This window comes from Tribolium castaneum, chromosome 9, assembly GCF_031307605.1.
Source record: "Tribolium castaneum strain GA2 chromosome 9, icTriCast1.1, whole genome shotgun sequence".
In the NCBI taxonomy this organism is placed as follows: domain Eukaryota; kingdom Metazoa; phylum Arthropoda; class Insecta; order Coleoptera; family Tenebrionidae; genus Tribolium; species Tribolium castaneum.
The window spans coordinates 10,718,124-10,743,166 of NC_087402.1; the positions used below are offsets into that span (position 1 = coordinate 10,718,124).

General features: G+C 33.4%; 1 protein-coding gene across 1 annotated transcript in view; it reads right to left on the reverse strand.

Annotated features, from left to right (window-relative positions):
- LOC662117 (leucine-rich repeat-containing protein 24) overlaps positions 1-15,005 on the reverse strand; it is a 33,867-nt gene extending 18,862 nt beyond the window's left edge. Inside the window, exon 1 of the mRNA XM_968234.4 lies at positions 14,862-15,005. The gene's annotated coding sequence lies outside the window, so the exon portion shown is untranslated. The remainder of the gene's footprint in view (positions 1-14,861) is intronic.
- Positions 15,006-25,043: the final 10,038 nt, after the last annotated feature.

Sequence of the window (25,043 nt, forward strand, 5' to 3'; positions counted from 1 at the left end):
GAGATATCTTCATAAAATTGCGACTGGTTTTATTTAATTTTACTAAATTAACTATTTGTACATTCAATCTATTATGCCGCCCTAATTGCATTGTACATAGTTTGATTACACAGTGGTTACACTAATATTTACTGGAATATCCGTACTATTACTGCATAATGGTATGTGCTTTGACCATCGATATCATCATCAAATGATCTTTTATTCCAAATTGTAAGCGACACATTTCCATGAATACAAATGCCAAATTGTGCAGTTTCATTTCAAAAATAAATAAAAAAAATCGACTAACTTAGAATTTATCTACACTGGTTTTATGTAGCATACTGTTCTTGTATTTCATATTTACATTCACTATATTTTTATCTCCACATTTGTGGCTGGTTTAACTCTTAACTCCTTGGAGAATCCGTTAAAGAGGTCAGCTTACTAGAGCATAAAAATTTTCATGTTCATATTTGGCACAGTTTAGAACTTGCTAACCCACAAACGCCTTTAATAACATGAGTTGATAAATTATTTTTAGGGAAAAGCCAGTGAAAGTGGGAAAGTAATTGAGGCGTGTGGTTAAATTTAATCCTAGAAAAATTCACATTTTAAAAATTAATTTATTAGCCATAGCATCTCGGTTTACTTTAATTTAGCTTAAACTTTAATGCAAAAGCGTTGCTTTGTGATCTTGACACTGTTTTTACCTTTAAAACTTGAAAGTGAATTTGTGCATAAATTTCGATTAAGCCCTAATGAACTGAGCGATATGAGTGCCATGCGTGCAAAATGTCACAGACAATTATTATAATTTATGTATCGAGTGAAATAATAAAAGACAGATATTAAAAAACAATATAGTTCAAAATTGAATCAATCACATTTTCGCTTGCAAATTTTGTATTGTCCGCGATAAAAATTAAATTGGAAATTCTGGTTTCTAAATGTGGGTTCTGCCACATAAAATATGAATTTCCATCAAATATTTCGCTTTTCAACGTCACATATTATCCCACTCTATGTTTAAATACTCAACGTCAGGAATTGTAAACACCTCTAATGACAAAAGTGATAAACGTATAATAGCCAGTCTATCTTTCCAAGCTCTCGAAACCCTCTTGAAAAGAACCTCATGTAAATTATGCGATACCTTCATCCCAACACCATCAACATTTCTCAACTCCTAAAAAATTGAAACGCTCGACTAAATCAATAACTTTGGGTATTTCTTTATAAAAATTGCATAAATCTGGCGGGTTTTTCATTTTTCAGTGTAATATCCTGCTACCTTTTCATTCCTGCTGTCGCAGACATGTACCTTTCGGTTGCTTTATTTGTTTCTGCATCTAAAGACGACAAACACGTAGCAAAGCTTTTACGTGTCCAGATAGTAATTAAAACGTGAACTTTGGAAGCTCTTCAGTAATTGTAAATATTCAAGCGTTCCTTCGGTTTGCTGAGAACACACAGACACCCACTTTGCTCCAACTGCTTTGACATATTTTTAATATAGAGAAATAGTTCGCAATTTTATTCTCCCTGCCAAAGAAACGAAATTCAATTAATCTTGTTGGGAACGTTTTATTATTAACTTCGCTTTGATTATGGAAACAACTGTATTAATAATATTTCATCTTGTTCACATTAAAGGCTTTTGGTAGGTAAATTATTATACGCTCGGTTGCCTCTAGTTAAGAAAATGTTGAGTATTTCTGTTTTTGATCTCGAAGGAAGTACATAAAATTAGTTGACGAGCTCCTCAATGCTTTAATATCCCGGCTCGTAAAATCCAAAATGCTGAAATAGAAAAATAAAGCAGAGCCCATTAACGTTATTGACAAAACTGATCAATAAATGAGCAAATGTTTTCAGGAAAAACGTTTCAGCTCGCTTTTTACTTAAATACCGAAATCCATAAACTTGTTAAATTAATTAAATTAATCAGGTTTTGATGTGTAAAGATCCGTCAAGCCGGCACCAAATTAAAGCGAAAACAAAGAACGAAAAGCTGTTTTTACACAACAAAGCCTTATCAAATTTCATCGAGATTTAACATTACAATAATTATGAAGAGCGTTGGGTTTCACGTCGAATAATTCCATAAGTTTGGAGAAAAATTGTCTGTTACGGGAAAGTGGATGATTAAGTGTAAATGTTTACACATTTCGTAAATCATTTTCTCCATTTATTGTACTTTCCCAACTGCAATAAAGCCACTTACTTGGGCCGTAACTCAGGGCCTGATTGATTGAAATGGAGAAAATTTTTGGTTACATTTTAAAGGGTTGCGCTCCGGTTTGACCAATAAAATTTAATATCAGCTCCGTCTGCATTGGTATGAAAAAACAAAATTTCAATTTGTGAGAACACTTGGAAATACACGTAAATTATCCTGTCAAAAATTTATTGAAATATCAAGTGCCCCTCGGAGAAATCAGGGCCGTATTGGCCGAGGTCGATTTATTGATTGATTGCGCGTTCTGATTCGGTAAAAAGTCCGGCATTATTTTAAGAAGGTTGTAATTGGATCGAGTTGTGCTTGATTGCCGTGCCTTTATACATAAAATTGTTCGTGAGAAGTTTCGCTGATGAAATTGGTGATAATTTACGCGGAATAGAACGAAAAGCTGTAAATTTATTATCGACGTTATTAATGATTTTAGTTGGGCCAAAATGGATAAATCAATTGGATTCCGGCCTAACCTAATCTACCACATGTGTCCGATAAAAATAGGTGATTCGAATCAGTTTACATAATTTACTACAGTTTGTGAATCCCCGAACCAATATCGAGTTTAATACTACTTGGCCTCGACACTTACAATATCCACTTCACAATTCAATTAATCTGATAAATCAAGACCCTTGTGCACAACTCGCTCTTTAATTAAATATCATAATACTACCGGAGATGGAAAATGAAATTTGTTTAAAGCGGTGTTGGCGCGAGGTGTACATTTTGAAACGATAGCCTGCTAATTGTACATTTCGCCAATAGCATAATAAGTTTCAAGTGAGCAAACTTATTATGTCTGAAGGGAAATTAGATAGAATTTGACATCCGTTCCTGAAATTTATGCGTTTAATTTCGGCCGGAAGCGTTTTAAAAACTTCCAAAATAACATCCTATTCAAATTAGAACAAAGTTGAAATATCAAATTATATATGACCGTTATAAATTCAGGTAATAATGTCTCCGACTAGAAAGTAAAGTTTTAAATAGTTTAATTCGCGTGAGTTATGTTGGTGCCCCTATAAAGCTACTAAATTTAAAAGATTCCCTACTCTGTCTCATTTAGGAGAGATAAGGCCGTTACTTAAGAAACAACGAGTAAGCAGATAATAAAACATTAAAAACGCTGTATGCTGAATTACAATCTAATATTTTATTCATGTGGAATTTTTCTTTTAGCCGTACTTAGCGTATACATGCAGTGCCGGTTTATGTATTCATAGCTTTTTTAATTTATGGGCCACCCGCTTTATAATTTCTATGAAATCGGCCAAAAGCACTCACAACTCGTCCCCCGATTTATTGGCGATAAATCACAAACGGTGTCCGACTTGATCAAAACCATATTTCTGAAAAAACGCAACGAGACATTCAACGACGAATTTCTTGCCAAAAAACTAAGCAGGAAATGGGTCAAAGGTCGTACAAATTGCTCATGCCCAGCGTTTTGTTTAGAATTCGTCAGTTGTTGTTGCAACAAGCTCACCCGGAAATTACCGGAACAAGGCAACCGGACCGAAATATACTTACAATGCATCAAGCTGGTTAGTAATCACAAACGACAATCGATTAATTAAGATGTTGGAATTCCATATCACACGCGTGGATAATGTTCGACTAAAACTCCCCTCTGTTTACTCAAGCAAATGCGGTTAATTTTCAACGGAAATAAAAGCAGTCACATTTCGAGAAAGGATTGCAACCATGAAAACGAAATATCGACGTATGATATCAGCAAAGAACTGAAATAACAAGCGCCAGACTTGTAAATCTCCAGCTAGCCAACGTCTTGCGAAAAGCTGATTGAATCAGTCAGTCTCCTCGGAATGGGAAAAATTACACAGATTGGTCTCATAATTAAGGAGTTAAGACCACAAAGCAATGAGGTTCCAGCTTTAACCAATTATCTCTAAACGAGAACAAAAATACTACACGTGGACATTTTAATTTAAGAGGATCGCAGTTACAGAAATAGTACAAAGTCGAGTTTAAAATAGACCGAGAATCGAGTGGAAAAAAGAATATTTTTTCATTTAAAAAATGCGGAAAGCTGCCCGATTTACTCTTAATAAATAGCACCGACTGCACTCATTCGGTGGGCCTCCACCTATCAGGAATCGAATAAAAGCGTTTAATTAAACTAAAAAAGTTAAAACGACCTCTGTGATTTTCGATTTGATTCCGTAATTGCCTAGTGACGCTCATAAACAAAACCAGTCATTTGATCAAAAAGACTAATTCGAGTAATTGGATGGCCAACAGATACATTAGCAGTGAATACCTCCCTTAAATTAAACAATTGATATCGTAATTAGTCGTAAAATTGTGCGTTGGGTTTTTACGAATCAATCAGAAATAAAAACGCGTCCATATTTCATCCCAGTTGGAGTGCGAAATGCATTAAGAAACAATAAATCGTTTAAAAGTTCGTAATGTAAATAAATCGTGTAAGAAATATGGCTTTTCGAAAAAAATACTTATTGAAACTTTTCAATTTTCTTTTATGATCAAAGTAAAAGCTTTTCAGTGTTTAACAGTGTCAAAGAAAATTCATTAAATTTTTATCCGAAAAGTTTGGCCGACACCTACGAAAGGGTTGACAAAAACATACTTCCCTTTAGGAATATACAATGATTCGAAGGAAAAAACCTATCAACAGCTCAAAAGGCAAATGTTTGAATAAATGTGGAAATACCTCGGTGCAAAAGAAAGCCATTATGGCTTGTTTAAGAAATGAGGCTTATATAGATGCAATCCCACACATAAATAAACGACGAGAGAACACTCTTTTTAGATCGATAAAACGAACGATAAAAGGAGCACCGTGAGATTTCCCATTAGGACCCAGTGCGCATGGAACACCACTGTCAGGATATTTTATTTGACAACGGATGATATCGATATTATGGTAAATAAGTGCTGCACCGTTAATCTTCCACATCCCACATAAGAAAAATCTTCGAGAGTAATAAATGCACTTCAAATTTCTTGTATTTTTTGTTCATTGATTAAATTTGCGTACCACACTTCCGATAACAAAGCATTTATCTTACGTTTCAACAGTTTCAAACATTGTTACCAACTAATATAGGTAGGAACATGCAAAGTTCTTGATACTCGACACAATTTAGACAGATTTTACAAAGGATTTTGACACATTTCAACATAGTGTTGTGCTGCTGTCTTAGTCAAATTTTTCCGATTTAAAACTGTTTGAACTGAGCGAATAGTTGGCTTCGCCACCTGCATGTAAATCCCAGAGGAATTTTTCAACGCTATCTATTCAATAACTCTATAAATAAATCATGCGCGCAATATTAAATTGTGAAAGCAAACATTATGCAGCGATTATGAAATTATACGATAGACAGCGATTTTACTTGCGTTATTTGTATCTCACGTAATAAAAATATGGCGACCCATTCATCAAATAAAACATCGTAATTAAAGTGAGGCCATAAAATTAAAAACCAATTAATCCGTATATACGCTCGCAATAAAACGAATTTTTTAAGCTTTAGTACAACAAAGTAAAACAAATGTTTGTTCATTTGTAAAAAAGCAACAACAAATGTTTCACGGTTTGCATAAACTGTGCGTATTAGTAGCAAGCGTCAAATTTCAAATGAAAAGTTCCCATTTAATCAATCCAACTAGCAACTAACTGTAAATTTCAACCTTATTTGGTTAAATTGTTATCGATTAAAATTAAGTACAGGTAACCAGAAACTTGTGTTAAATAATTATTGATTAAGTTGGAAACTGCGCGATATGTTGATGTTCCAGACACCTAAATGAATTAACGCTTGCAGAAATTAATATTAATTAACAATTTTCTTTTTATTAGAGATAAAGTTTCTCGGGGTAAGTTGTTCCAGATTTATTATTTTAGTTCTCTGGTGCATTATATCCATTTAAACTCATAATATCGCCTTAAGAGATTAACCGAATAATAAGTACGAGATTAGCCAGATAATGATAAAGTGTAGCAGAATATTATTTCCTGTAATCGCGTCATTTACGAGCAAAGGAGCTAAAATACTGCTTCCTTTAGTGTGACTTTCGAATCCAGCCGGAGATGAATTTCCCAAATTCATTAACTTTTTTCTTTTAATTTTGATTTTCTTTTATAAATTTCGCTTGTTCTCGTTGGGCAATAACCGAAATGTGCACAGTTTACACGTCAATATTAATTAGTTTGTTTCAGCGCTCGGTGTCATCTGTGTGGAGCCGTGTCGAGTTCCTGTGCATCAAATATCATTCGATATTTTGACATGTTTCCTTTAGGCGACAGTCTGTCCATTTCACCCCGTTTCTGTGCTATTTCCGTCCCGCTGCAACGTTGCGGTCGTTGATTTTTTCCTTGCGAATTTAAATCCGAATCGTTTATCATCGAGTCGAGGACGTGCTTGACCCTAAAGTCGAGTATAGGTATCGATTTCACTGTCTATTTTGAATCGTGAGTGAGTGTGGATGTGATAATGATGCGTCCTCGCGGTTTTGAGTGCGGTTAGTGTCCCTTAGAGCCCCATATCACCTTCTATTATGTCGTCACGTCATCGGCCTGCATGCCCCACACGAACCCCAAACAATGCTGCATTAGCCGCTGATCGAAGAGAGGATTGCGACGGCTTCATTATGAAATTTCTGATAACCGATACTATGCAGCCAACGCATAACGGAGCGAATTTTTCCCGAAAACGCCGAATTCCCCAGTTTTCTGAGTCGCTCCGAATTTTCTAAATCCCTCTTCCCTGTCTTGATCTTGATTTTTCGGTCATTAATATACTTAATAATTTATTTGTCGAAAAAGTTACAAAAAGCTTACAGACACGTCAATGTAACAGCAAAATATTATACAGAGTGCTCAAACACTGGCGCACCAACTCAGTGGTACGTTATTGAGAAGATTACGGGAAAAATGTTGAAAAAATTCATCTTTTAAAAAATCAGGAGCTACAAACTTATTGTGTCAACTTCTTTAGTTTTCATTATTTTTTAATGTTTAACGTTTCACACTAGGTAATCGTTCCCTAACAAAACGATAAATAATTATTTTTAAATTATCTATCAGACTTTAGCAGTTTTTTTAATTAAGAAACAAATTAATTAAAAAAAAATCACATTGTGTAGATGTGCCAATACTGGGAATTATTTCCTAGGACACCGTTTCAAAAATAATTTATTTTTATTATTGATCAAATTCTATTGCGATCATGATTGTTTGACAACGTTGCCAGCCACATATCATTTATCTAAAATCCGTCATTTATCAATAACTTTAGTACAAAGAATTTTTTTACTATTTTTAACCAGTAACCAGTTCTCTTCCACACACCACTGAGTTGGTGCGCCAGTTTTTGAGCATGCTGTATAGGCCGACCGCTTATCATAATTGCAAGTAGGGGAGAGTGGCCTAAAATGATCCCTCTGAAAATCAAGGAAACTAGTGGACAGTTACTAAAAACCTTTAAGTATTTAGCTTTCCCGACCATGTTAAAATGCTTATAAAAGCATCTGCTTTTACCAAAGGTCTAAAAATTTAGCACATTATAAAACCCTCTCCACGAGGTGTTTTCTCTTAGAGGGAGATCATTTTACCCCACTAAATATTATGATAACACAAGTGATGTTTAAATTTTCAAAACATTGTTCTTTCTTTTAAAATTTCAAAAAACTACTGAGTACAATGAATATTTGTTTAAATAAATTCGAGAGTAAATTTTAATCACATATTTGAAATTGCCTCCGATTTGAGTGGTGTGAGATATTGTGGAAATGCCGAGGGAAATGCATTAGATATTTTATTTTATTTTTAAATTTTTAAATTTTATTTTACGGTCTTTTGTTCTCTGAAAATGTACTTTGAGTGTCATATTATAGAAATTTCAATGTAATTTGTTAAATGCATAATTTCTATCACAACAGGTGAACCAAAAGGAAAAAACCAAGCCCTAATTTTTAAACTTTTAAGATAAGGTTTGCAACTTGTTTCATTACTGACATTATTGCTGTTTTTGTATAAAAAAAGTACTTTGGTTAAAATGCTATCAGCAGTAGTACTCCAGAGAACAGATCCATTGCTAAGATAAGGTTTAAACAGTGAGTGGTATGCAGTCACTACGCTCATTAAATAATACCATGAAAGATATTGTTCTAATCGCATATACTATATACTGTTTAATGACTTTTTACACAAGTGCATTATCTGTTCATGCCAGGTAACATTTTTGTCAACTATTAATCTAAGAAATTTTGTATTTTCAACTGCACCATCAATTTGATTAATATTTCTACGACAAAGCTCATTAAGAGTTTTATTGTCAATTTATTCTCCTTTTTCCAAACGCTTCCCAATATGCTTCAGCATATTGAATTGTTTTAATCTTATTGTGCATAAATATTGAAGGTAGGTCGTTTATGTAAATATGAAAAAGAAAAGGACACAAACTTGTTCCCTGAAGCGCTCCTAATTTAATTTTTCCGAAACTACTATTTTGTCTATTTAGACAGGTTATTTGAGATCTATTAGAGAAATAGAATCTAAACAGATCCCGGGCTTTTCCTCGAACGTCACATCGACACAGTTTATCATGTAATATCTCAATATTTCTCTTTATCTATCAAAAGCTTTTTTAATTAAGTTTACTAGTTTGTTGATTGCCTTCAGTGTCGAAAATCCTGCCCTAAATCGAAATTATTGAAACACAACACTTATTTTTTTCAAGAAACGAAATTATTTGATCGTAGATGGTAGATTCTACGATTTTTGAAAACGCTGGAATCGTATATTAATCGGTCTGAAGTTTTTTGGAACATTTGTTTCCCGTTTTTTTATTTTGTTAGAAAAAAATACTTTATTCTACAAGAATGATAATAGTTAAAGGAATTAGCAAAGAATAACACTAGTTTTTAACAGTAAACAAATTTTTACCAAATACCGGGTGCTTAAAAATCGGCGCACCAACTCAATGGAGTATGGTAGAGAATTGCTTACACATAAAGCTAAAAATAGCAAAAAAATTCTTTGTATTAAATTTATTAATAAATAACAAATTTTAAATAAATGATATGTGGCAACGTTGTCTAACAGTAGAGGTCACAATTGAATTTGATCAACAATAAAAATAAATTATTTTTGAAATGGTTTCCTAGGAAATAATTCCCAGTGTTGGCATATCTACAAACTATGATTTTTGATGAATTTTATTTTTTTTAAATACAAAAAACTGCTAAAGTCTGATACGAAATTTAAAAATAATTATTCATCGTTTGGTTACGGAACGATTACTTAGTGCGAAACATAAAAACATTAAAAAATAATGAAAACTGAAGAAGTTAACAAAATAAGTTTGTAGCTCCAGATTTTTTTAAATATGACTTTAGGAATTTTTTCAACATTTTTCCCGTAATCTGCACTTGATTCTCAATAACTTACCACTGAGTTGGTGCGCCAGTTTTTGAGCATCCTGTATATCATCATTGTTGTTGTTTTTTTAACTTAGACAGTATTACTAAGATTTTATAAAAACTCAATCACGCAAGTAGGTCAAGGGAAAGGGTTTTCAGTGTTGGTTTGTCAAAAACTAGATCACCTCCATTATTATGTTTTAATATTATTATTATTAATTATTAATAACAAAAATCATTAATCTCATCGGCAGTCAAATTTTCTGGAGATACTTTTAATTTAGACTTATAACCAAACTGGTTATAAACCTAAACTCTATTAATTAATTGATACGCTGGTTTTGATGGTTATCAGATTTTTCTAAAATTTGTCTGTTATTAATTTCTATTGCCTATTTTCTTTAAATTTCCGAATAAGGAAAGGTTTTTAGACTATTAATCAAAAATACAAATTTCCATCAACGTTTCCATTTTTATTGAAATCGTCATCAGGCATCAATTGTTTTAATAAACGGGTTGTGTGGGTCATTCGAGATTGACAAACAAAAGGTTTGAAAACCAATGATGATTTAAATAAAAACTGAAACTTTGCCATAAAATTGTATTTTTTGAGTAAAAGTTCAAAAACACTAAAGACCTTCCTTTATTTTGTCTACTATATTGTTCTCTGACCTTTACAGGTATGTTATTGTCATTATTATTATTATTTTTATCTTCTTTAAAACATTCATAAAAATGTAGAAGGAGTTCTTTTGTGTTTATGACTCCAGATGTTAGAACCCGTTCTATAAAATTATCTCTTTAAATCTTGACTTCCATTTGAAAATACCGTTATTTCTTACGAATATTTTTTCTGGGCCTTTGCGTGCAAATTGGCTGCATTACGCTCTGTGCAAATACTGTTGGTGTAATAAATAAAATGCAATCCGCGTAAATTTAGAGTTCGCTCCAGTTTGCGACACGAATGTGGTTTTATGGCGATTAAGTTCCATAAGAGTAAATTTTCGTATGTTGAAATTTATTAGAGCCTCGGCTGGTGTGACAAATGCAGCACGTGTATGCAAAATGAATTTTTGTATAAACTAATTAAATTAAAAAAAAATCCGTTGTCCAGTCGACAACAAGAAGCGGGCGGTATAATCCTGGTCATTAAAACCATAAATCTGCAACTTGGCAGTCATCTGAAAGTTTAATCCTGTGTCTCTATTCATAAGGGATATTTGTTTTAGCCCCAAATGCCATATATCATTACTTTATAACTTTTACTAATAAAACGAAACGGAAGACCAATTTATCGTATTTATCTCGCCTTATCGATTCCGCCTCCGAACACCTCGGAATTTTCCAATGTATAAAAATGAAGATTTTCGCTGCTGTTTATTTTATTACTGGGGAAGAGAAACGCTATCTTCCCGCCGCGAACCCCAAATGAATATTAATGAAACGCAGAAAATATTCCACAAATATAAAAATCACTTAGTGGAAGTGGATACTCGACCTATGATATTGAATTTCACCTGAAAGTAACTTTTTGATGCGTCTTCCTTTTTGCCTGCCACATCCATAACAGCAGCGTTAAATTTTAATAAAGGATCAAGGGTCGACATTAGAAATCCCCAGTTCGATGATTCAAACCTCACCTACGCTCCATTTAAATCACTCTCGGTTTTAATTCTTCTAACTAAACCGAAATGACACGCTTTATCGGGAAAATAAATTTATTTATGTGGTCGCAAACTTTCCATTTAGTTCGTAACCACCCTCCTAAAAACCAAATATGCTACTTTCGTTTTTATAAAGCCATATCAAAAAGAGTTACGCGAAACGCCATTAAAATATGAATTTAAGATGACTCTCAAGATTTTATAAGCTGCTCAATTACGATAAAGGGTTATTGGCACTAAACTTATAAACACTAAAAGTTTTTCCTTATAAGCGCTAATGACTTAAAAACACAGATTAATAAAATCGGAATTGATTTTATGAGAGATAAAGTTGCGGATTTATGATTAGACTAGAGAGTAAAACAAGTAAAATAGAAATTTTAATCGAGCCAATGCAATTTTTCCCAACTATTTCCGAAATTCGCCAGTTATTTTTCATAGCACAAAGAATCGGGATATGAAGTAGTTTACTTTTCTCGTTAAAACAGGAATTTCTTCTCAAATCGCTTGGCAAAAGAGCTTTTATGTTAATTCACATTAGACAATACCAGACATAAGTACGTGAATACTTCGCAGAAAATCATAAGTTGCTTTCGCGAAACTTTTCTCATACCGTTTTCAATTATTTGAAGTGAATATTCTATTCTTCGCAAAGCTCCGTGAAAGCTGCGATCTGTGAGTAATCAAAACTTGCATAAACTCGTGAACAACGATCGAATTTTTACGAAATATATCAAAACGATTATTTCCGGGTTTAACTACCCGAATCAGAAGGCGGATAAAGTGTGGGCTTAGGTAAAAGCTGTTTAAACTTTATCTATTTGGACCGTAGATCGAGCAATTATAGAAAGTTCATAAAATGACTCGATTTCAATTTGCCAATATTGACACACGTAACTTATTCCCGAAACAATTATAAAACTTTAAAAGTTTGTTATTGAAAAAATTCATTAGAAGGGGAAAAACTCGAAGCTGGGGGAAGTTTAAGACCATTGTGCGCCTTCACACTTTGACGTTAACTACAATTGATTTTATTTCACAATCGCAGAGCTTGGGAAAAGCCATATGAAAATTGTCTCCTCTACCACGTCCGTCCACGTGACAATTACACCCAATAAAATGAAAACGTGAAGTTGTAGAAAATTCATACCAGACGTGCACATACCGCCTCGAAAATTAACCAGTTTTCTTAAGTTCCACTTTGCAATAATGAAAAGTTCGCAAATCCCTCATTCACCGAGATAAGCAGCAAGGGTGAAAGAAACTTTGGTCGCCTTTTATACAATGTGTTCCGAGTTTGTCCCGAATTTAATAGAATAACTCAATAAACCATAAAGTTTCGTGAAAAATGTTTACGCTTTCACCGACAAACTAAACAAATTTACTCCGATACGACGGTTTTAAATTGTTAGATTTTTACGTGTTGGTCCTAATGACAGCAGATAAAAAATGACCGGGAATTCGCCTTTGTGTGGCGTTTTATTCCATTAGTATTATTAGGGCGTCAAATTGTATTGGTTGCATTATTAATTGAATTAATTTCTCAAAGGAGAAATGTCTCTAATCAAGTTACAAGTTTCTTCTCAATCAAACTGTGCTAAGATATTAATCGGGGTAAAAACTGGAGCACCTCGAGTTGCAAAAAATCGTTTTTTGTGCCATATTAGGCCAAGAATGTAAGTCAGAATGGGGTCAAAACGAGTAGGAGGAGGATTTTACGTTTGTTTGATTGATGCTCGTCCAATTTTTATCCGGACTAAGCAGTCGCTTATTTCCCTTTTTGGAACTAGACGGACCATAATAAATGTAATAAATGAACACTTGGAGAAGCGACTAATGCCATTTAAAAGATCTCATTTTGTTCACGAAGCTCTGCAGCTGGATTAAAATCTCATTTACCAGTATTTTGCATTTCAAAGAGGTGACAACGGTCAGAGGGTCATCCAAGTCCAGGACATTAACTCCAATTACACACATCGGCCCAATTTTTCGAATAATGTTACTTGACTTGGACAAGTTGTTGGTGAAAACCACAGAAATAAATAATTTTTTTCAAAACGGCGGTATTGATTTTTTTGTAAATGCGGAACTTAAACAGTGAAATATGGAATTCGGAAAGCTTCGCAATAATGGAGCAACCTTTCTCAAAGTCTTCTCCCTTGAGTTTTGGGGCACTTTGAAATCCATGTGGATCCCTCTTGGTATTCCCGACATGATGTATTTTAATCATACGTAGTGTCTTCCAAACTTTCTTTGCACTTTCTCGAAGGGATGGAACAACGGGATTAGTTCCTTAAAGTCTTAAATAATCTCGCCGGTTCTTTTACGGAAATAATTTCCATTCGAAAATTTGGTTTCCAGATGAAAATAATTAGTTTAATGCGAAAGTCAACATTTAATTAAAACTGTCTCTTTTGTTCACAAACTTAAACAATCTTTGTGCTTTGCATGACTACGGAAGGGTTGTTTATCAAGTAGAGAGAAAAATTATCTTTGAAGAACAAATATGTGTTTAGCTTTTGTGCCTTTATGACAAATTATAATGTAGTGCGTCCCGAAATGTAAAAATATCGCCATTTTCAGCGGCTTGGGTGAATGAAATTATGCTTTGTTGGTTGTATGAAAAAACTCTTTGTTGATTCGATTTGTAAGTAATCGTGAGTTTGCAGAAGTCGGAATAAATTTATTAAAGAGTTACAAAGTTATTTGGCTCGGAAACCACTGCATCAAAGAAAAGGAAAAATCTGACGAAAATTTCTACATGAACAAGTCGGCCAACATCTCAAAAATATTGAATCGTGCAACAAATTAAATTGCATGTGACCCGATAGAAAATTCAAAGCCTGCCAAAACAAAATTTTAAACAGGCGACTGAACAGGTCCGGAAATAGCCCGGAATACAAATTGGGGCTTGTAAGCTTTGCTGCATTTTTTCGGCTTAATTTATGAAAATAATCCACGATTTGGTGGGCTGAAAGGTCACAGCTGCTCTTGAAAATTTTACACTTTTCGATCGCTGGCACCCCTGTTCATTTTATAGCATCATCAAAAGCCTTCATCAGGTTGCGTGACCGGAATAGCGCCACTCTAATCTCTAAAGTCGGTGTAAAAAATTGCGATTTTATTTTAATCCGAGTTGACAAGTGGACAATCGATGCGCTCCGTCTTGACAAATTCCCAGCATCAATTTTATTAAATTTAGCTTGAGATAAAAAGGATACGCGCATCTGTTACAATGACTCGCCTAATTTCTCATTTGGCCAGGTTTACTGCGAATAAATGCAAGGAGAGCGTCAGCGATTCATCAAAATGTATGAGGGAAGCACTCGGGAACGGATTGTATCGCCTTATTAAATTAGCGGGATTGCATGGTGACAGCCACTTTTTAAATTATCCGCCCGTTTAATTGCGCTTGCAATAAAATTTTACAACCCCGAAAAATTACTTATTCACGATACGTTGCCCGTAAAGAAACTTTACGCGGCTTCCGTTGTATTAAACTTTGCTTGTAAAAACTTTATGATGTATTAGATAAATAAGACCCACAATAATAGGCCAAAGCTCACCTCGAAAGCTCACATTGCTCGACAAACCAATACAAATTGTTCAAAACACACAAACATTTCTAATTGAGATTCAAAGTTAAGGTCGCGGTGGCTCCAGTGCTACCAACAGACTGACACGAGTCGACGCCGTGCACTGCGACGCCAGGCGTCCAAGGCGCCGGTGCGGTAATCCATAGCCACATTTTCAAATCACATGGAAGAAAATTAATTAAGCGACCGATAGGAAATTAACGCTTTATACACACTGTATTACTATCACTTTAATCGAACCGACTTTATTTCAAGAATTTGAACAGGTGTAAATACAAGAAACCGCAACTCCGCAGAGACTCAAGAGTCAAGAGTTTAGAATGCCCCAACGGCTGGAGTTTTAACATTTTCTTTTTTAACACTAGAAAATGCTCCGGACGAAGTGATGGCTGAAAGCATCGGGCTATATCTTTTAATTTACGTTGTACACTCTGAAATAGTTATTTTTTATAGAAGACGATAAAATTTAAACTTAATTCGCAAGGGTGCAGCTCCGGTGCACCCAAGTCTATAACACAATTTAATCAGCGTGTGTAAAATTCTATTTTTTGCCGTAGAAGATAAACACGTATAAATTGATTATTAAAAAATTTAAATTAAAAAAAATTTTGTCCAACCTTACAAAAGAACAATGCAACACACTGGGTGTCTGCTAAAAGCATTTATTAGTTTATTAATGAATCTCAAAAATTACAAATCCCTCAGAGATTAAGTTGTGTTTATGAATAACACGTAACAAAACTATAACGTTAATAAGTTTAACATTGCTTTAAACGTATAAATAAAGTTTCAAAAAACTGAAATTGTTTTTTATGGTACTGTCTAACGTTAATGTAATGTTTTAATTGAACATTATAATATCGTAAAACAAAATGTAAATAATTTCAGACGGTTACATTTTTAATAAAGTCGAATTTATTTGAATTGGCATAAAGATAGTCTACGAAATAGACGTTAAGATGTAAACTATTTTTAAAGCAAAATCTCTCTAGATGATAACTTGATGACAACCATTTTGTAAATTTGTTCCCGTCTAGATTTGAGCTTCGAAAAAAATGTCAATTATTTTTCATTGAAACTCTAATTTTTCAAACTTTTCAAACTCTAACAATTACTGGCATCTATTCAAAAAACTACAAATCCAAGGCAGCCACAATTTAAATTTTCAGAGCCGTTCATTGCTAATTCAAATCACTGCGGTTTTACAACCTTTGTTGCATCACCATTTCTGTTTTTCAGTAATTATTATTTTCAGGAAAATGTTACGACATCTACTCAACACCTTCTTTTCGAAAACGAAATAACTTTACTTAGTCGTCTCTTTTGAATTAACGAATCTTGTGTTTCTTTTTAATTAGAAACTTTTATTTAACTCACTCTATTGTTTGTCTGTCTGTTTTCATATTTTCGGAGCCAAATTTGAAAGGGTTCCTGTTGTCCCAATGAAATGAAATTTTATATACTTACTTAATCTGCGTGACAAAGCAATCTATGCAGTTAAATACCCCCTCAAGGGGTTAAATGGGGTTTTAAAATTTTAGGTTATGTTTACAAAAGGGTTCTCGATATGTTCATACCGTAACTTATACCGACATAGACGTATGTTGCTCATTTGGACGTCACGGTACATGAACAATGTAAAAATTAACACACAAAACTTCATAATAAAAAATATAAAAAAATGTAAAAAAAAAACTTTTATTTAAAAAATGCAATAAAAAGTAAAAAATAATGTTTTTCAATCACAAGAAAAAAATTTTTCTTAGAGGTTAACATTGTAAAATGTATAAAAGCTTTTGGAGTTATAATACTACGGCATTACATGATTACTTTGTTCAGTTGACAACTCCCAAAGCTTTTATAAATTTTAGAATTCTAACCTGTAAGAAAAAATATTCTACTATGATTGAAAAACATTATTTTTTACTTTTTAGGCATTTATTAAAGAAAAGGTTTTTTTGTCATTTTTTATATCTTTTATTAGTGTTTAGATTATTTGGACCCATGAAAACATATTATAAATTTTGTTTTACACGCTTCCAATGCTTTAAGTTTTACAATTTTCCACTACTCACAACACTACTACTCACTACGTTTTTTGTAGCAATTGCTTATTTTCACAAGCAATTATTGCTGCACTGTATTAATAGTAATTCAAGCAAATGCTAATATCGTCAAGCATTTACTTTCTACAACTATCAAAAGCATTTAGTAGTCTTGTCCTACTAGCATTTGTTAATTTTTTTATAATATTAATTAAAGAAATTGCTTATAAAATTGCTAGTAAAAGCATTTGCTGCCGTTTATTAATATTTCCCATTATATATTAATTCATTGGAATTGATTATAAGGAATCGCAGAAAATAACTTAAAAAATTAAAATACCTACCATTTAGCAGCAAACGCTTTAGTAGACTTACTGTGTATAATTTGAAATAAATTGAATTGTAAATAGGACACCCGAAAGAGAGGTCACGTTGGATATTAACTGATCGGAAATGTGTTTATATTTTTGGAGGGCTCGTTATTACGTGATTACAGTGTGTTTATTTATTGTGTAACTTGTTAGGTGAGTAAAAAATCTTGTTTTTGGTCGATATTGTTTCCCTCGGCATCGATTAGGAAGTTTTGTGATTCCGTGTCGGAATAAGGTTTTTGGTTGCATGTTCCCAGCTTCCAACTTCATCATTTGACCGAAACTTTTTTCCTCCTAAAAATTCTTTCACAAGTCCAAACAATGAAAATCGGATGGAGCAAAATCCGGGCCGCGGCTTAGAAGGATAGAACAAAAGCTATCACTTACTTTTTTTCTAATCTATTCAAAACATTTTTTCCTCATTTCGATTTACAAACAACGACGACGTTTTGAAACTTGTTAAGACTTCAACCACAATATTAAATTTTTAGCACACATTTTTCATTTTAAAGTCCTTCATAATGGCACGAAATAGCCTCACATAACATAAAATGTTTGCAGAATATAAAGCTCTATGGTTTCTATCTGGTGCGCTGCTAAGATATTCAAGTTTGCTTGTTATATTTCTATTTTATTCTTTATTGTTTCCATACTTCCAAGCAGTGAAATATACGGGTTTTTATTTCAACGCGCCACTTTCTACCTCAAAACAAAGTCAATAAACAAACTTTTATACGCTTAGACACGGGAGTTTTAATTAACTTTGAATAAAAATCCAACTTGGGGTGGCTTTGTTCGGACGATACATCATATTTTCAATGCATATATAGAAATGAGAATTTCCAGTTGATAACTACAAATTTGCTTGTGTGTGAAAATAATGAGTAAAAACATTGAAATGAGAGAGTTGCTTCGATCCCAAGACACCCGCTTTCGTTCCTTATTTAGAGAAACAAATGTAAAAAACCGCAGTCCACAGACGGCATCTTTAAAGAACCATCTCGACAATCACTTAGTCTTAAAAGTATTAGCTGCATTTCCGGTTTGTGCAAGTTGGTCGAGTTTTTATCTCTCGCAAAAGATTAAAAACTTAGCTCAGATCAGCGTAATCCATTCGTAAGACTCGCAATCTAATACCACTAAACATTTATAAATCACGATCTCGGATTTAATCGCTTCACTTTTCGAAATTTCTGTTTCGCTTCACAAATATTTTTTCAATCGTCTCGTTTCGTGTGACGCCTCTCATGCATATAGTCTATTTTCTGAATCGGAAATTTTAGATTAGATATGAAAGGCGGCGAAACTCGGTTATAATTAATACTAGGAGAAATGTTGCCGGGCTGGAAACAATAATGTGAAGATATATTTCGAGCGAAAACGGGTTTTCGTGAAAATGAGTTGTTCCAAATCTGTCGCTTTAGAAAACTGTTACACTGAATTTCGGGGTTTAGGTGTCGTTAAATGTCATAAATTTCCGGAAAGTTCGCTTAGGATTTATTCAGGCGTTCGCAAGGATATTTCTACCTCTATTTCGTGTCTGTTTGGGGGCGCAAATAATCATCAATAAAACACCGATTGAATATTGATTTATATCCGGATAAGCATAAGAAATAAAAAATTTAAACGCCAAGCTACAATCAGACGCGGGAAAGCCTTCGCAGAATCCAATTTTACAATATCCATACGTCGGAAAATTTTCCTTTTTTCCGGTTGGATCGGCTGCGAAAAATTTTCCAGAATTATTTCACTTACCATCTGCTTAGCATAACAATACGCGGCTACATCTATATAAATTGCTCTAAGGGTTCCCAATATTGATCGAACTTTACCAACTTTTGGGTTTGTAATAAATGGGGAATATATGGTAAAACTAGATTTGAACACCCTGGGGCATAAATAAAGCAAATCGTATTAGTGGCCTCTGGTAGGTGGCGATCAAAGTTTAAAATATCAATTAGTTGGGGTGTTTGATAATTCAGTTTTCTTGCTGGAAGTCTGGGTGGCGCCCTCTCGCTGCTGAAAGCAGGAGCGGCGAAGTGAGCTTTAGTCCTGAAAGCTTGGTTCGGCGATTTCAGGCTAGACGGTGTTGTGGATGGTTTCAGGCTATTTTTGTTTTTGTTTCAGCAAAATAAATTTAACGGTAGCGAAGTTCAGGTTCATGCATATTCATGTATCAATTAAGGATGGAGAACGACAAAAATAAAGTGCATAATTAGAGTGAAAAGAAATTTTGACGAGAAAGCTCATTATTATTTATGAATATTCAGTTGTTTTCTCATTAATTTATTTTTTGGCGGTTGAAGTTAATTTTCATAATTTTCGGTAGAATTTGGTTTGGCGACGTCGATTAATTACGTGTAAAAACAAGCTTGCTTTTCATAATTAGTAAAAAGTTAATGAAGGAGAGTAATTTCAGAGGTGCTTGGAAATAATTCTGATTGTTTCGCAGCGAGATGCTCTCCAAGTTTGAAGTGGAGGTAGTAAGTTTACGCGACCACAAGAAACCGATTCTCCATTCCGAGCCGTTAGATAGATAACAAGAATGTTAATTAATTTAAAAGTTTTAAGATGTTTAAACTTTTCCTGATAAAACTTTCACATCGATTTAATAAAAAACCATTAAACGTGGCACAATATTCAATTTGCGGCTTCGATTAAGAAGCGATCGGAAAAATAGCTCCCCCCGTGTTTGCACAGCGATGGAAATTATTTCGTGTTCTTAATGCTAGGGCAAGTTTCCGGGATTCCTCTTCGCTGATTTCGCGCTAATGTATGCGGCGACAGACACAATGTGTTTATTTAAAGATTTAAATATATAAAGTATGTGTAATTCGATGAAAACCGCAAACAGACATTTGGGAAAAGCGTCACGAACTCGAATCCGATAACAAATAAAATATAGTTGGGACGTGGCGACCTCTACCATAACTCATACATATACACGACTACGTGCGAAATATGGATGCTTAAGACCATTCCAAATTGCCTATTCTGATTTTTACGTTTCCCTTCGCACCACTACACATCCATCATCGCGATGGGATGTTTCCGGGTTGCTTCCCAACGTTGACGAAAACAATATCAATTCCTCTAAGCGATCGGCAAACATCTCACTGAAAATTTTGTCATTACATTACTCTGGAGCGATGCACTGAAGGTCCCTTACATGAAAGGAAAATTCATGAAAAACGCGCCTGAAACACAAACTTGCGTGCATTCGTGCACCTATCGCTTAGGTTTTTATCTAAAAACAAATGTCGTACATAAAGTTCTGTGCTAATTAATAATTAATTCCTTGTTTTTAGCTGGAAAAAACTGGTACAAATTGTCGCGATTGACAGCCGGGTTCTGTTTAAGCATTTTGTCATTATCGTTGCAGTCACGACACAAACCATTAGGTAAAAAGTTGACATTTTCATGCATCACTTCTTGGTTTATTATCGGGATCTAATCAGATAACTCTGTACGGCATAATAGCTCGGATGTTTATTCAATAAACCCGAACTTTATATAGGTAGGGTAAGCCAACACGCGACCAACTACTTAAAGTAAATCCAGTCGTTTTTAACGAGACTTGCAATTACTCATTTCATTCTCGAAAGTTATGATTGATCATGGGGATTGTCGTACGACTACAAATTATTCCTGCGACACGACACTTGTCGACTAGTTTGATTACAATCAACAACGGAAAAAATTGCGAAACTGTAATTAATTTTTTTAGCGGAGTAGAGACACAAAAGTCGGGCAAGAATTACAGTTATTTTTCAATGCTCAGATAAAACTAAAACGTAATGAACACAGCGTTGCAAATAAAATTATTTTATTGTCAGCACAAAGTATAAAGCATTTGGAAAGTTACTACCTTCCTGTTTATGTCCTGCTAAATAATGAAATTTTTATTCATTACACATCTTCATTGGATGTATTTACAGCGCTACATTTCTGGTTTCAAAACTAGAAATTCTCAAATGATTGCATTAGCTGTCCGCCAAGGAATTTGTTATATACTGAAAATATCGTGTCGTTTTTATTAACTGCTTGGTTTGTAGTACACCCCAGTGAGCCGACCTTGCTTTGGGGTTGGTGTTACCAATCAACTCAGTCACGGAAACCCTGTAATTAAATGACAGCCAGGCCAGCAACGAGATTATATTATAAGATAAGGGCAAATAACGGTATCAATCAAAAAAATCGAACAAAGCATGCTCATAGAAAATTGGTGTTTTCGAAGAGATTTATTACAACCACTTACGAGATTAAATCCGACATGTCCCACTTTTTCCGCTTCGTAAGCAGGAATAAGAGCTTAACTTAAGTAAACGTTAAGACAAATTTGTATAAAGCTTTGAACAAAAATGTTGATTTATTTATTGGCGGATAAAGAGAAACATAAATTCACTCTTCTTGCCATCGTGTTGAATCTTTAAATTTTAACTTATTAAGTTTTAAAAACAGTTGAGCAGTCTCAACAGAGCGAATAAAATTTATTTGAGCGTAGGGCCCCCGACAATTTTGCGGAGCCATTTACTTTTGGGTATTTAATTTTAATTAATAAATTAAGGAAATTTAAGAACACTTAATTATTGTTAAATTGTAAAACATTTTATGTTACGTCTTGATAAATAATTCCCCAACATGGCAGTATTAAGCAGTATTTAAAATTTAAACTAAAAATATATTTTAAATATTTGAGGCATCTCCACAAAGATGCATTGGTTTAAAGGTGCACTTCATTCAGGTGCACTTTGAATTGCATTGTCTTCAAACGTAGGGTAAAAATTACAGTGTTTGGTGTTATGATGTAGATGATTGTGGAAAACAATAATGTAAAATTCTCAAAACAATTGCTATATTTTAGAGTAAAATTATTATTATATTAAATTATTATGATTATTATGATTATTATTATTATTATTAATTGCATAATTAATAACTCTTAATATTATTTATTTACTTTTTATTTATTTTTTATTATTTTATTAGATATTATAATCACACTAGTCGAAATTCGCAAATTTTGGGACACCCTGTAGAAAGAAGATAAAAACCATTATTTTATTTGCACAATTAAGGTAGCCCTAAAACTAGATAACTGAAATTTGTTTTGTTTTGTTTTTAAAACATTCAGTCTATATAATCTAAAAACTAAGGCTCAGAAAATGTGCATTAAGAAAACCCTAAAATATGGATACAAGTAAGCACCAAAAACATGCTATTATGCTTTTTAATATGCATACATGCTCTTATAAAACAACAAAATAGTAATTTTTTTTAGGTTATACATCGTTTTTAATAACAAAAATCGTAACAATAATAATAACAAAATTCCAATAAGTTACTTACAACATACTAGGTATATCTAATTTTTTGCCATTACAAACTATTTTTTGACACATATTTCTGTTAAGTTTATTTATTAATTATTGGCGTTATAATTGTATATTGTAGCATCATTTTCTAAAATAAAAAAAAACTCATTGACGCAAATTGAAATTCATTTACAGAGTGGGGTTTATTATTTTTGACGTTGAGCTTTGTTTAATTTGGCTTAGAAATGCATGAAATTGTACATTTTCAAAATGGAGAAAAAATTAGGTGTATTATAAGAAAATATTTTTTAGCTGCAAACTACACAAAATATATGGTTGTCGTTTTGTAAGATACTACCAAAGAATATGCTTTCATATTCAAAAACCAAAAGTAATTTTAATATTAAGAATTTACTAATTCCCAAAATTTGTTTAATTATAGGAAGGTAATTCATAATCACAAACTGTCTGAAAAATCCAGGAAACCCCACAACTTATCGCTTACCAGAAGGCACGGGTTTAATTCTACTTGCTTACACATAGATTATTTGTACATTACAGTAATTTCTGGCAAAAAACATTGAAATATGCACATTTCACAAATGCATATGCATTTATAGAATTTTGCCAAAATATGCATAATGTATTTTATATGCATTTTGCATATTTCCTGAGCTCTACTAATAAAGAATTCTCTGTTTTCTTGTCAGTTTCTTAAAAATTGTGAATTTTTATTTATCTTATTATACGACCACTGTCAAAGTGTGCCATATTTTTTAAAGGGATGTACAAATATTTGTTTATCTCGGGTTAATTATCTCTAAAAAATTTAGGTATCAATTGAAAAATAATTGAGCATATTATCGAAGCCGCGGTCGGAGCGAACATTTAAGAAAAATGAAAACTTTTCTTTACCCTTAGGGGCTTTAATCAGTTCACACTTTTTACAACTGGTAGCATTGAAAATAATAAAATTATTAATAAATAAATAAATAATAATAATTAATAAATAATAAATAATAAATAATAATTAATAAATTATTCTCGAAGCTTTTACTAGTTTTTGTAGTTGTGGGCACTTAGTTTTGCAAAAATCTGCGTGTAGAATTAATCCAAACGTGCGGCGTTTATTTACACGTGGGTTTCGAGAAATTCTGTAATTAGACATAGGAGTGCAAATAACATGACCTATCCGGAGCAAACTACAAGTCGGTGGAAGTTAATGATGTGTCGTGTTTCAGTGCCAATAAGAAGATTGATAACAAATAAATCAATATCTGAAATAGATATTTACTTGAGCAACAACTTATAAAAGTTATGAAAGCAATTTTTCTCATGTTGGAGTTTTTATTGCTTTTAGTGTGTGTGCTTGGGTAGGCGTTTTTTGTAATTCAAACAAGTATTTGTTGTTTTGGCAATGTTTCTTTGGAAAAATTTAATTAAAATGGTATTGTAGTATGTGCAAAACAACAAATCATAATGGAGATACCTTGAGCTGGGAGCGAATCGATTCGATTCTCTATTTCTAACGAATCCTTTGCAATGTAAATGGTGCTGTTCCAACATTAAACATATAGCTTAACTCAATTATTCCCGACTCATGACTTTTGTGTTAGTTTCAATAAAGACACAATCCGAATCTCAGCGACTGATAACAGGGGGATTTCCATTTGTTTGCTGAAAGTCGTTATAAAGTCAGTGGTGGAGCGTAATAAAATCCCACTCTTGATTGTATGTAATATGTTTATACAAACTAAGATTTAGTATGCAGAGAGCGAGTGGAACAAGTTTGCTTGTAATTTATTCTTGCACGACTTTCAGTATTGTGTGTAGCTCCTCGGATCTTAGCTGCCCGTTTCTTGTTTACTACAATTAGTCTAGCGGAGGATTTGAATAATAATTCATCCAGCGTTTGACACGTCACTGCACCAGCATTGTCTTTAAGGCCAAGACTTGCCATCTGTCCCTCCAATTAAAACTTGTCCGCTTAAAAAGAACTTTGAATGAATATAAATTTAGACGAAATCGTCCCAGATGAGTTATAGATTGACTCAAACCTGGAACGTGCGAACGGAGCTTCAAAAGCAGACTTTAAATAATGCATAAATCTGGATAATTCGCCGGAATCAAATTCCATCTTCTTTTACCAATCAATTACGTCCGATTGAGCCATTTCTTTTTCCCTCCTTCTTATGAATATTGCCGGATTATAAATCAATTTCCACTGCCCTCACACAAAATATCCCTGATTTGTACCTCGAAACCGGATCGGTTGTTATTACTCATGGCAAAATTGTGTAAAGATATCACGGGCATCACTTCCACTCCCGGCAAGGTTCAGTGAAGGAGGAGAACGCATTACTCACGGCATTCTGGAGATGACAGCACTTGGTTGACATGATATCGAGCTTCTTATGCTTT